Source organism: Dasypus novemcinctus, chromosome 10 (genome assembly GCF_030445035.2).
Source record: "Dasypus novemcinctus isolate mDasNov1 chromosome 10, mDasNov1.1.hap2, whole genome shotgun sequence".
NCBI classification, from domain to species: Eukaryota; Metazoa; Chordata; class Mammalia; order Cingulata; family Dasypodidae; genus Dasypus; species Dasypus novemcinctus.
In genome coordinates this window covers 22,152,750-22,166,299 of record NC_080682.1, presented here as the reverse complement: position 1 = coordinate 22,166,299, position 13,550 = coordinate 22,152,750, and the positions used below count along the sequence as shown (strand labels likewise).

Genomic DNA, 13,550 nt, shown 5'->3' with positions numbered 1-13,550 from the left:
AGATTCTGTTTTAGGCTCTCCATCTATCCCCAAGATATTTTCTAGCCTTGGATAAATAATGACAACCAGTATAACTGGTCCCATTGGATGCATTGGGAGATGCACCCAGGACAAAAGCATTAGCCACACTCAGGGTGTGGACCTCAGTAGTGTTTTCTAGTCTGTGGAAATTAGTGACTGCCAGTAACCAATACCCTCAAGAAAAACTGAGCATTTCCCTTTCACCCAGTGTAGGATTAAACTGGTAAACAGCTATAGTATATCAAAGAGAAGTCTCTAAAGAAGATGTACAGTCTGCAAGTTGGTTTAAAATCCCTCCTCATAGGGAACTGAACACTTGTCAGTCAAGATGTTCTAAAGCTGTAAACTGGCTGAGGGAATAGAAATGCACTGTGATGCCCCTGCTAAAACTTCTTCAGCTAGCCAATGGAAAGCTTCTTCATTACAAGAAAAATAGCATATGTGTTGGTTTCCCATCTATTTAATCCCATAGGATCCACTTTATCCAGAAGTTATTCTCAGTGATGTCTGGAAAAAAATCACTTTGATTATTACCATTATTTTGTAGTTGTAGTTTATATTGACAATTGCTATCTTCTTGTCTCTGAGATTTACACACTGGTGCCTTCCTTTTTCTCTCTGGAAAATCAATCCACTGTAGCTTCCCATCATCTCTAGTGTACTTGTAGTAACCCAGCAGACCTTCACAAGGATATTTATACCCCATCAGCATGCATTTCTTTCTTTTTTTCCTTTTTTCAAACAAACTCATTACATTGGTACCTACCAACAAAGCATACAATTCCTCCAAAGCAGACAACCAACGACACTTGGCACAATCACACAGCTGTGCACTCATCATTCCCAATCATCACCAGAGCATTCTCATCACTCAGTACCAACAACAGTAAACAAAAAACAGACAAACATGAAAATTCCTCATCTCTCAATCTCTACAGAGCTCCACCTCTGGCCACTCCTGCACAATTATTCATCTGTTTACCAAGTAGTTTTATTGAAATATATTCACGTACCTTACGATCCATCAAAAGTATACAATAAATGGCTTCTAGCATAATCACAATGCTGTACATTCGTCATCTCAAAGACTTTAAAAATTTTCATTACTCCAAAAAGAAAGACTCCACACCACTTAGCAGTCCTTCCTCCACTCTATATAACCACTAATCCAATTTCATCTTTATAAATTGATCCACATTTCATTTTTATATAAATGGGATCATATAATATGTAGTACTCTTGTTTTTTGGTCTCTTTCACCTAGCATAATGATTTTTGTCTGATATTAATTTTTGTATTATTAACCTACATTTTTTCAGGTTCAAAGAAAAATGGTCTTATATGTGCAATTTTATCCACATTCATACTTCACATAACGAATTTATATTTCACATAATATACTTAATTCATAATAGTGGAATCATACAGTACCTGTCCTTTTGTGGGCGGCTTGCTTCATTCAAAACAAAGGCGTCCAGGCTTAATGACTTCATTTCTTCTTACCACTGCATGATAGTCCATTGTGTGTATACTCTTCAATTTATTTATCCACTCATCACTTAATGGACTTCTGGGTTGCATCCAACCCTTGGCTATCGTGAACAGCACTGCTACAAACATTGCTGTGCAGATGTCTACTCACATCACTGCTCTCAACTCTTCTGGGTATACACCTGGCAATGGTATTGCTGGGTCCCATGGCAATTCCATATTCCACTTCCTTAGGAACTGCCAAACATTCTTCTACAGTGGGTGTACCATTCTACATTCCCACCCACAGGGGACAAGGGTTCCTGTCACTGCACATCCCCTCCAACATTTAAAGTCCTCTTACTTTTCAACAGCAGCCAATCCAGTAGGTGTAAAATGATATCTTATTGTAGCCTTGATCCACATTTCCCCAATTGCCAGTGATGCTGAACATTCCTTCATATATTCCTTCAATATTGGTATTTCTGCCCTGGACTTGTCTCCCAAGCCTTTCACTGCCCCGCAATCAGATACTTTGTCTTTCCATTACTAATTTGTTTGATCTGCCAGTATATAATGGACACTAGCCCTCTACCAGGCATATGATTGCCCAATATTTTCTCCCATTGAGCCAGATGCCCTCTCATCCCTCTGACAATGTCCCCTGAGGTACAAGATAGAGCTTCTGCCTACCATATGGGAGGATCTGGGTTCAATCCCTGGGGCCTCCTGGTGAAAAAAGAAGAGGAGAAAGCATGGCAGCATGGCAAGCCTGTAACCCATATGAGTGCCCATGTGGTGAACCAGTGCCCCCTCACAAGTGAGTCACATAGCAAGATGATGGTGCATCAAAAGAGAGACAAGGTGACAGTCAAGGCGAAGCACAGCAGAAACCAGGAACTGAGGTGGTGCAATTGACAGGGAACCTCTCTCATCATCAGAGGTCTCCAGGATTGAATCCTGATCAATCCCAGAAGACAGAAAATGAGAAGAGAAGGCAGCAAAAACAGCAGGGTGAGAAGAGGAGAAGGGGTGGGGGGGATAAATAAATAAATAAATCTTTTTTTTTAAGTGTTGAATCTCAAGGAGGTACTATCCATCTAATTTTTCTCCTGTTGCTTGTGTTCTGGGTGTAAGGCTTAAGAAATCACTTCCCACAAGATCTTGGAGATGCAGTCCTACATTTTCCACCAGGAGCTCCATGATTGTTGCTTTTATATTTAGGTCTTTGATTCAGCCTGAGATAATTTTTGTATAAAGTGTGATTCATGGGTCTTCTTTCTTTCTTTTGGATATGGCTATCTAGTTCTCCCAGCACCATTTGCTGAATAGATTGCTCTAGCCCAGCTGGGTGGGTTTAACAGTCTTGTTTCAAAAGCCACTTAACTGTAGATGTGAGGGTCAATGTCTGAGTTCTCAATTCGGTCCCATTGGTTTTGATTATTTGATTATTGGGGTTTTATTTATTTCTGCAAGAAAGGCTATTTGAATTTTTATGGGATTGGGTTGAATCTGTAAATCAGTTTGGGTAGAATTGACATCTTAATGATATTCAGTCTTCCAATCTATGAACACAGAATGACCCCCATTTATTTATGTCTTCTTAGGCTTCTTTCAGCAATGTTTTGTAGTTTTCTGAATCCTGGTCTTTATATCCTTGGTTAGGTTTATTCCTAAATATTTGATTGTTTTACTTGCTATTTTAAATGGAATTTTTCCCCTGATTTCCTACTCAGATTGCACATCAGTAGTATATAGAAATGGTATTCATTTTTGCTTATTACTCCTGTATCCTGCCAATTCATTGAGTTCATCTATTAAGTCTCGTAGCTCTATTGTGGATTTTACAAGATTTTCTAGATGTATGACCATGTTAACAGTGAATAGTGAAAGTTTTACTTTTTCCTTTCCTATTTGGATGCCCTTTCATTCTTTGTCTAGCCTATTTGCTCTAGCTAGAACTTCTAGCAGAATATTGAGTAAAAATTATGGCAGTGGGCATTCTTGTCTTGTTCTGATCTCAGAAGGAAAGCTTTCATTTTCATCATTAAGTAAAATGCTAGCTGGAGGTTTTTTATATATGCACTTTACCATATTGAGAAATCTTCCTTCTATTCTTATCTTTTGGAGTGTTTTTATCAAGAAAGGGTGCTGTATTTTGTCAAATACCTTTTGTGCATCAATTGAGAGGATCATGTGATTTTTCTTCTTCAATTTATCAATGTGTTTTATTACACTAATCGATTTTCTTGTGTTGAGCCACCCTTGCATACATGGGATAAAACTCACTAGATCGTGGTGTATAATTATTTTTTTGTGCTTTTAGATTCTGTTTGAAAGTATTTTGTTGAGGATTTTTGCATTTATATTCACTAGAGATATTGGTCTGTATTTCTCTTTTTCAATAGTATTTTTATCTGATTTTGGTATTAGGATGATGTTGACTTTATATAATGAGTTTGCTGGTATTCTTCCTGTTCAATTTTTTTGAAGATCTTGAGCAAGATTGGTATTAGGTCATCTTTGAATGATTGTTAGAATTCACCTGTGAAGCCATCTGGTCCGGGTCTTTTCGTCTTTGGGAGGTTATTGATGTGTTTCAAGCTCCTCACTTATGATTTGTTTGTTGAGGTCTTCTGTTACTTCTAGGCTTAATGTAGATGGTTTGTGTGTTTCTAGGAATTTGTCCATCTCATCTATATTTTGTAGTTTTTTGGCATACACTTCTTTATAGTATCCTCTTAAAATTTCTCTTATTTCTGCAGGTCAGTGGTAATGTCACCCCTTGCATTTCTGATTTTATTTATTTGAATCTTCTTTCTTTATTCCTTTGCAGTGTAGCTAAGGGGGTGTTGATTTTGTTGGTCTTCTCAAAAAAACAACTTTTAGTTTTGTTGATTCTCTCTGTTGTTTTTTATTCTCAATTTCATTTTTTTCTGCTCTGATGTTTACTATTTCTTTCCTTTGGCTTGGTTTGCTGTTTTTCTAGTTCCTCCAGGTGTGCAGTTAGATCTCCAATTTTACCTCTCTCTTCTCTTTCATTGTAAGTACTGAGGGCTATAAATTTCCCTCTCAGCACTGCCTTTGTGGTGTCCAAAGGTTTTTATATGTTGTGTTCTCATTTACATTCATCTCAAGATATTTGCTGAATTACCTTGCAATTTCTTCTTTGACCCACTGATTATTTAATGGTATGTTGTTTAATCTCCGTATATTCATGAATTTCCCTTTTCCCATCCATTATTGATTTCTAACTTTATTCCATTGTGATCAGGGAAAGTATTTGCATAATTTCAATCTTTTTAAATTTTTTGAGACTTGTCTTGTGACCCAACATACAGACGATCTTAGAGAAGGATCCATGAGTGCTTGAAAAGAATGTAGTTCCTGATGTTTTGGGGTACAGTGCTCGATAGATGACTGTTAGGTCTAGTTCATCTATAATATTATTCAAACTTTCTGCTCCTTTATTTAACCTTTGTCCAGATGTTCTAATCAATCCTCAGGATGGTGCATTGAAGTCTCCAACTATTATAGCAGAGACACACATTTTTCACTTCAGCTTTCCCAGTGGCACTGAGTTTACATTAAATGTTCAGTATAGTTATTTCGTTTTGAATTGCCCCTTTTTAAAAATATATAATGACCTTATTCATCCTTTTTAATCGTTTGCATTTAAAATCTATTTTGTCCAACATTAGTATTGCTACTTCAGCTCTTTTGGTTATATTTGCATGGAATATCTTTTCCAACCTTTCATTTCTAACCTGGTTGTTTCCTTACATCTAAGGTGAGTCTGTTGTAGCAACATATAGATGGCTCAGATTTTTCCAACCACTCTATCAGTCTTCGTCCCTTGACTGGGGAGTTCAGCCCATTACCATCAATGTTATTACTGTAAAGACATTGCTTACTTCATCCATTTTGAGCATTGTCTTTCTGTTGTCATAGTGTACTATTGTCTATCATTTACTCTTTAATTTACTCTTTCTATTAATCTTCATTTCTATACTCTTCTACAAGTCTCTTGCCCTTGTTTTTTCCTTTCAGACTGCAGTTCTCTCTTTAGTATCTCTTGTAATTCTGGTCCTTTAGTAACATATTCTATCTCTCTCCTTTTTTTTTTTCTGTGAAGACTTTGAACTCCCCATCATTTAAGAAGGATAACTTTGCCAGATACAGAATTCCTGGCCAGAAGTTTTTATCTTTCAGTATCTTAAATACTTCATACCACTTTCTTCTCTCCTCCATGGTTTCTGATGAAAGGTCAGCACTTACTCCTATCAAGTTTTCCTTGTATGTGATGATGTGCTTTCTCTTTCACCTTTCAGAATCCTCTCTTTATCTCTGACATTTGTCATTCTGAATCATAGGTGTCTTGAGGTAGGTCTATTCAGGTTTATTCAGTTTGGGGTGCATTGTCATTGGATAAATGATATTCATAAGGGTAGGGAAGTTTTTGTCACTATTTCCTCAAATGTTCTTTTTGTCACTTTCCATTTTTTTCTCCTTCTTGTACACTGATAATGCATATGGTTTTTAAGGGCTCCACTCTCATTTCTGATTTTATTTATTTGTGTCTTCACTTTTTTCTTTGTCAGTCTACCTAAGGGTTTGTGGAGTTTGTCAATCTTATCAAAGAATCAACTTTTAGTTTTGTTGATTCTATTATTTTTTGTTGTGGTGGTTGTTGATTTCATTTAGTTCTACTCTTATCATTATTTTTTTTTCCTTTGGCTTGATTTGGTATTAGTTTGCTTTTTTTCTAGTTCTTCCAGGTGTGCAGTACAGTCTTCAATTTTAACTCTTTCTTCTTTTAGGATGCAAGCATTGAGAGCTATAAATTTCCCTCTCAGCACTGCCTTTGTGGTATCCAAAGGTTTTTATATGTTGTGTTCTCACTTTCATTCATCTCAAGATATTTGCTGAATTCCATCAACGAATGAGTGGATCAATAAAATGTGGTATATACACACAATGGAATACTACTCAGCTGTAAGAACAAATACACTACAAACACACGTGATAACATGGATGAATCTTGAGAACCTTATGTTGAGTGAAGCAACCCAGGCATTGAAGGACAAATACTACATGACCTCAATGATATGAAATAAACAAGCTGCCTCAGAGAGCTAGAGACTGGAAAATAGGCTTACAGGAAATCGGGGGATGGAGGAAGGATAAAATGGGGGCAAGGGGTTGCCTTTGGGTGGGGCTTTGTGGGTTTGAGGGGGGCTGCTCCTTTTGCCAGGGTGGATTGTACCATTGGGTAGAGAGGATGTGAAGAAATGGGAACACTCATCCACTGCTGGTGGGAATGCAGAAGGATCCAATCATTCTGGAGGACGGTTTGGCGGTTTCTCAAAAAACTAACCATAGATTTGCCATATGACCCAGCAATTCCGCTGCTGGGTATATACCCAGCAGAACTGAAAACAAGGACACAAACCGATATATGCACACCAATGTTCATAGTAGCATTGTTCACTATCGCCAAAAGTTAGAATCAACCCAAACGCCCATCAACAGATGAGTGGATCAATAAAATGTGGTATATACATACAATGGAATACTACTCGGCTGTAAGAACAAATACACTACAAACACACGTGATAACATGGATGAATCTTGAGAACCTTGTGCTGAGTGAAGCAACCCAGGCATTGAAGGACAAATACTACATGACCTCCATGATATGAAATAAGCAAGCTGCCTCAGAGAGCTAGAGACTGGAAGATAGGCTTACAGGAAAGCGGGGGGTGGAGGAAGGATGTGAGCCGATGTGTGCAGGGGTGGAATCTATGATAAGCTGGCGGTAAGTATGAGCACAAAGAAGAGATAAAATGGGGGCAAGGGGTTGTCTTTGGGTGGGGCTTTGCAGGTTTGAGGGGGGCTGGGGATGGGTGGATGGGTAATATTGCCCACAAAATTGGGGGGAGGGAGGGGCAACATACGAACATAGGAGAGTGTCAGGAGTTGGTTGAGAGTAAAATGCTGAGAAAATCGTATCAAAATATAATTAGAAGGGTTACCTGTTTAGGATGCTCGGAGGGGGTGGACTGATGCGGGACGGACTCTTGGGGAATATCTGAATGCTCATTTTGCCAGGGTGGGTTGTACCATTGGGTAGAGACCCAAGAAGTGAGAGTTGGGGTGGTCTCACATCCTGGGGAGGACTAATGCCATCAAATAGAGAGAACTGTATCTCTCGAGAGAAAGGGTGGCTCCCAGGGCATTAGGGCAGTTGAGCAAGTCAGGCCCTGAACACTGTTGCAAGTATCTCTGGACGTGGCTCCTCGGGAAATGGAGATTGGCTGTCGCTGTGGGCCCCAAGGGGAGGGAAAAATGGATATTGAATGGATGGAAACAAGGTAAATGTGGGGGCAAGAGAGGAGTTTCACGAGAGTACATGAGGATGAATATAAAACATGTAATATTACACCAAAAATATACAGGGGACGACAGACTAATAATGTAAACCATAATATAAAACATAGGATAACTAAAAAATTTAGAAAATTGTATATCCTAAAGTATGGGCCACATTGTAAGCACAGATGTCACCTTGTTTGAAAGCTATTGTTTTGGAATCTGTACATCAGTTTCAGTAAATATGATATGAATAAGTTAAAAGATTATCACTGTGGAAGGGAAAGGTTTTATGGTGGATATATGTATTACTGTGATCTAAGACTCTTGTGAAGAGAAGCTCAATAATTAGGAAAAAAGAAAAGAAAAAGACAGGATGTAGAAATTTTTCCAAATCAAAATGTACTCTAGATCTAACCTTTAAACTCATCGCTATATTCCATTTTACTAGTAAGGGAAACTGACATTATATTGGGATTCACTTTACAGGAAGTTTTGGACCACAGAGTGGTTCAACAATGACAGCGGAGGAATACTGGTATGGGATGTTATTGACAGGCTATATATGGTTGACGGGGAGTTATACAGGGCATATGTCCAGGGTGCAAGGTAATGTTTAGATATACTCATAGCGGAAACAATTAAAAATAACAGCTGGGGGGATACTGGGTTCCTGGCTGGGGGTGCTCTGTCATGGTCCCTAGGGGAGCAGTGGCAGTCCCCTAGGTGCAACGGTAAGAACCAGGAAGGAATGAGGGTCCAACAGTGGGCTCCTGATACTAATGACTATGCTTGTGAGCCTATACGCCTGCAATAAGAACAAGGCCTAGAGCAGCATTGTGCCTGGGAGTTTCCTCCTGACAGCCTCATGTTACTCAAATGTGGCCAGTCTCAAAGCCAAACTCAGCATGTAGATGCAGTGCATTCCCCCCAGCATGGGACATGACACCTGGGGATGAGCCTCCCTGGCACCGAGGGATCACTACCAAATACCAGCTGAAGATGCAACTAGAAAATGACCTTGAATTAAAGGTTCAATGCGGATCAGCAGAATATCCCTGTCTACATATAATAACATGACTTTAAAATGCTGTTTGACCTAATGTGAGGGGAAAATGGAAAGGACAAATGAGTTTATATGGCTACAAGTCTCTAAAAAAGAGTCTGGAGGTTGTCAGAAGGATTGCCCTTATGCACACCTGAGCAGAGTCTCAGAGACAGATAAAGTAGATACAACCCCATGTATTGGTTCTTTTGAGGGCTAAAGAGACCCACAGGACCTATGGTCATGGCAGATGGGGTTCACTGCCATGTCAGATGGCCCTTCTTTGGAGCTGGTGTTTCTGCGTGATGGAACTGGACTCAGATGGGATCTCTTTTCACAAGACTTTCATGCTACTTTACTGGAATTGTAGTTGGTGCTGGGGTTTAAGATATATCTAGGGAATTTGAATCTCTGGACTGACAATATGATAGCCAGGCCCTGAGCCTCAACAGACTTCAGCTCCTATACTCTGATTTATTGGACTCACCCCACTCAGCTAATATGGAGTTGAAGAAGGTCAACCACCACACCATGGAGCCTAGAGTGCCTACAACTGAAAGCAGGAGGATTGCATCCAGTATCCATGTGGAATCTAAGCCCCCACTTGACATAGATGTGCAATGGACACAACCAATCCAATGTCCACAGAGAAAATATGGCATTGGTGTGTGAAGGGTGGTCATGGTGGCTGCTGGGTGAGGGGAATGGGAGGAAGAGATGAGATGGGGAGGCGTTTTTGGGACTTGGAGTTGTCCTGGGTGGTGCTTCACAGACAACTATGGGACATTGTAGATCCCCCCAGGGCCCACTGGATGGAACGTGGGAGAGTGTGGGCTATGATGTGGACCATTGACCATGAGGTGCAGCGATGCCCAGAGATGTACTTACCAGGTGCAATGGATATGTCATGATGACAGGAGAGAGTATTGCTGTGGGGTTAGTGGGGGGTGGGGGTGGTAGGGTTGAATGGGACCTCATGTTTTTTAATGTAATATTTTTTTAAAAAATGAATTAAATAAAAAATTTTAAAAAAAGATTTAAACACTATTATTAGATACTTTCTAAGGACTTTGCAGATTTTGCTGCTACTGTAACTGAGATTTTTTTTTTCTATTGACTTATTAAATTGGTTATTGCCAATATATGGAAAATGATACCAATTTTGTATGTTGACTTTGGACCTAGCCAACTGATCTCTTTTATTATTTTTCTGGCTTTTCCAATCTTATCGTCTTCAAACAATGACAGAGTTGCATCTTCTATTTTAGTTCTAACATAGCTTTTATGTATGTGTTAGTGTCTGTATGCTGTTCTTGTATGGTTTTGAGTAAAGTATTATCACATTTTTTCTTTATTGGTTTGAAGGCTATTATCTCTATTTCTGTTTTTTGTTTTCTTACTCTTATATTTTGGATCCATTTTAAAAAAAAATAATCAGGTTGTATCCTGCCCATGAGTAAGACAAGGACTGTATCATACTTTACCAGACTCTGTAATAACTGGTACCCCCTCATTTTCTTATGACTGTATTTATAGTTTTGGTTCCATTTTTAAATAATAACCACTCTTTTACATTTTTAAAATTTGCTTCTTAATAAAATATTTAGTTTGGTCATGTATATATTCATTGTGAATCTGTCTTTCCTGGATGTCTGGTATTCCTCAGTCTAAACTCTGAAGGTTCTGTTGACTTGCAAATCTGAAGACAAAAGCATCTCCTTGGCTTCCTGCATAGCTCAGTTCTTTTTAACAGCTAGGCTGGGTTACACTGAGTGCTACCTGCTAGCTGCTATGGCCTACTACTGTTATGAGGCCATTTCCAATGCCCTGCTTTATGTTCAAGGCATGTGAGGGAAATTGTGCATCTGTTTAGTCATATTTTCCTACACTGGAGGCTTCATGAAAGCAGTAACATGAAGCAGCAATACATTCACATTGGAGTTTTGTGGTGACAATGTTATTGATGATTTTTCCTGCAATGCCCCATCCCTGGTGGAGTTGGCATGTGATGTAAGAGAGAGCTACCAGGCAGTACTGTTCTTCTACATGGGCTTCAATTTCATTGCCCCCAGTATGCTTATACTGGCCTCCTTCCACTTCATCATTGCCACCATCCTGAGGATCCACTCCACACAAGGTTGCCTCAAAGTCTTCTCTACTTGCTCCTCCCACTTGATTTCTGTCATCTTGTACTGTGGCTCTATTCTCCACATCTAATTAGCCTAAGTTCTAGTTATTTCTTTGAGAAGGATAAATTGGATTCTGAATGTTATTATGATCTCCCTTATGATAGCCCCATGATCTACAATCTGAGGAATAAAGATGTGAAATGCACTATGGAAAAAATTCTTCAAGATAACACAGTCTGAAATCTAAGTTGATATAATTGTTTTAAAATCAGTGCTAAGATAGAATGGACACTGTTCAGTGAGAGGTTGGGGAACAAGGGCTAAAATACATCTGGGATCACAAAGAATTATATTTTATTTGATTTTGTCCTCTAACATGAACCCAGTATTTTTTCTTTCTATGGGTAATAAATAAATGTAAAAAAAAAATTTAAAGGATTGTTGAGATTTGTAGAATATACCCCAAATATTTCCAGTCAAGTACTCTCAGTTATCTATGATAATAGAAAAATGATAAATGTTAAGAATTTTGCAAGGAAAAAAAGAAAGGACAATGAGGAATTAGAAAATAAATGGAGGTGAAAGGAAAGATCAGGAATGTCAGAAATAACGCAATGTGGAAATATCTAAATTTATGTTAAAATTGTAATTTTGAATTTGTTTAACAAAGTGTAGAACAGGACAGCCAGATGGAGCTAGGCCTTGAATACATGAAGAGCATGACTGAGTTCAGGTGTGAAGCATATTATGTTTCTTAAATAAAAATACTAATGGTGCCCACAATGGGAGTCACATCATCTATACAAAGGACCTGATGTGAGTCTTTACAAGGTGCCTGATGAGAGTGACAATTGGTGAACATGGTCTCTTTCCAGAGTTCTGGGATGAGAAAACTAGATCTCATAGATGCCATTGAATGGCCTTTGCCAAATTGCCCAGGGTGGCCAAGCAGGCCCCATCCAGTATATAGCAGTTCCTCTGGGAATGAAGAAGACGTGCACCAGCACAGAACCTCAGCATCCTGACACCTTGCATGGCATAGAGTGGAGCTTTCTACTGGATCCCCGAGCACCCCAACACACAGGGAAAATGGAGAACATGGCCACAATGACAGCCTTTGAACGTGTGGCTACTTCCTTGGAACACTTATATGCCAGACTGGAAAGACCTTTCTAGTCCAAGATCACCACAAAGGCCTTGAACCTGATCCTGGCCAGCACAGATCTCCTTACACACAAGCATAATTTTCAAAACCTCATCCTTGAGGGACATGTCTGAAATCACAGAGCTGGTAAATTATACAGAACTGGTATTTCTAAGCAGATTTTTTAAAAGAAATCTAGGGCCCATGCTCTCAACAAACAAGCTATCTACCTTCTTATAGATGAATGTTTTTCTCTCTTATTCTCTTGGCAAAGGCAATGCTAGAAACACTTTGACAATTTAAATTTCTTTTACTTTTTGAAACAGTTATAAATATATTTTCCTTGAGTGTTTGTCTTCCACTGTCCTGTAGTTGCTTGAGATTTACATGTGTAATAAGGCATTTTTTTTTTATACCATGGGTGCTGAACATTAGGGAGAAACCACCTTTTGATGTCAAGCATGAAAAACATGAATCTTTTAAAGCCCTGTAACTCCAAAACTCTTCAGAGAAACTAAGAGGAGGTATCTAGGTGAAAACAACATCATTAGCAAAGAAGAACTGAAGGTCACAGTAGCTAACTGACATTCCCCCAGACTATAATAGCAGTGATAGGACACTGAGACCAAGAAAAGATTGTGATAAATTTCAATTTTAAAAACATTTACCCTTGAACTCAATTGTAGAAAAGATTGTACGTGAAATGCAAACCCAAGTCTATAAATATAATTCTAGTCTTCTGACAAATCAGGAAATGAGACATGGGTATCCTCATTTTTTTTCAAATATAATGACAATGTATCCAGATGATATGACTTGGGTAAAAGCAACCTGGAATCCTGAAAGGCATTCCATTCTTCTGATTATAAATATATATGGGACCTTGCCCCCTTAGAATATAAAGTGCTATTGTTTAACACTACAAACCAAGTTCTTTATGACATGGATTGAGCTTCCCTTTACAAGCTTCTGTCTCACTACTTGTTTTCATCCATTCAGGATTCAACCAAAGCAGATTGCTCACACCATTAGGTTTCCATTAATAATTAATACTGAACAACTTAAGAACACAGAGTGGGGTATACAGCACTGTTCTATCACTATTTGTGTTCTAAAATCTTTCTCTGAATTTCCTCAAGCTTGAAATCATATTACCTTCTCAGGAATTTATGATTATTACACATATGATATACAAACTGTGGGGTTGTAAAGACACTGTCTGAAGCAGCTTGATATTATATATTAATTCCAAAAAAGACATTTGATTATGTTCATTAACTGCTCTGTTCCACTAGGCATGATACCCTTTGATTGTATTAGATTCAGCTGAGATCTCTTTGATTAAATTATGTTAAGTTTAGGGCTTTAA

At 38.6% G+C, this 13,550-nt stretch overlaps 1 pseudogene; it reads left to right on the top strand.

Annotated features, from left to right (window-relative positions):
* The first annotated feature begins 10,522 nt into the window (after positions 1-10,522).
* Positions 10,523-11,125, top strand: LOC101429877 (olfactory receptor 9G19-like; annotated as a pseudogene).
* Positions 11,126-13,550: the final 2,425 nt, after the last annotated feature.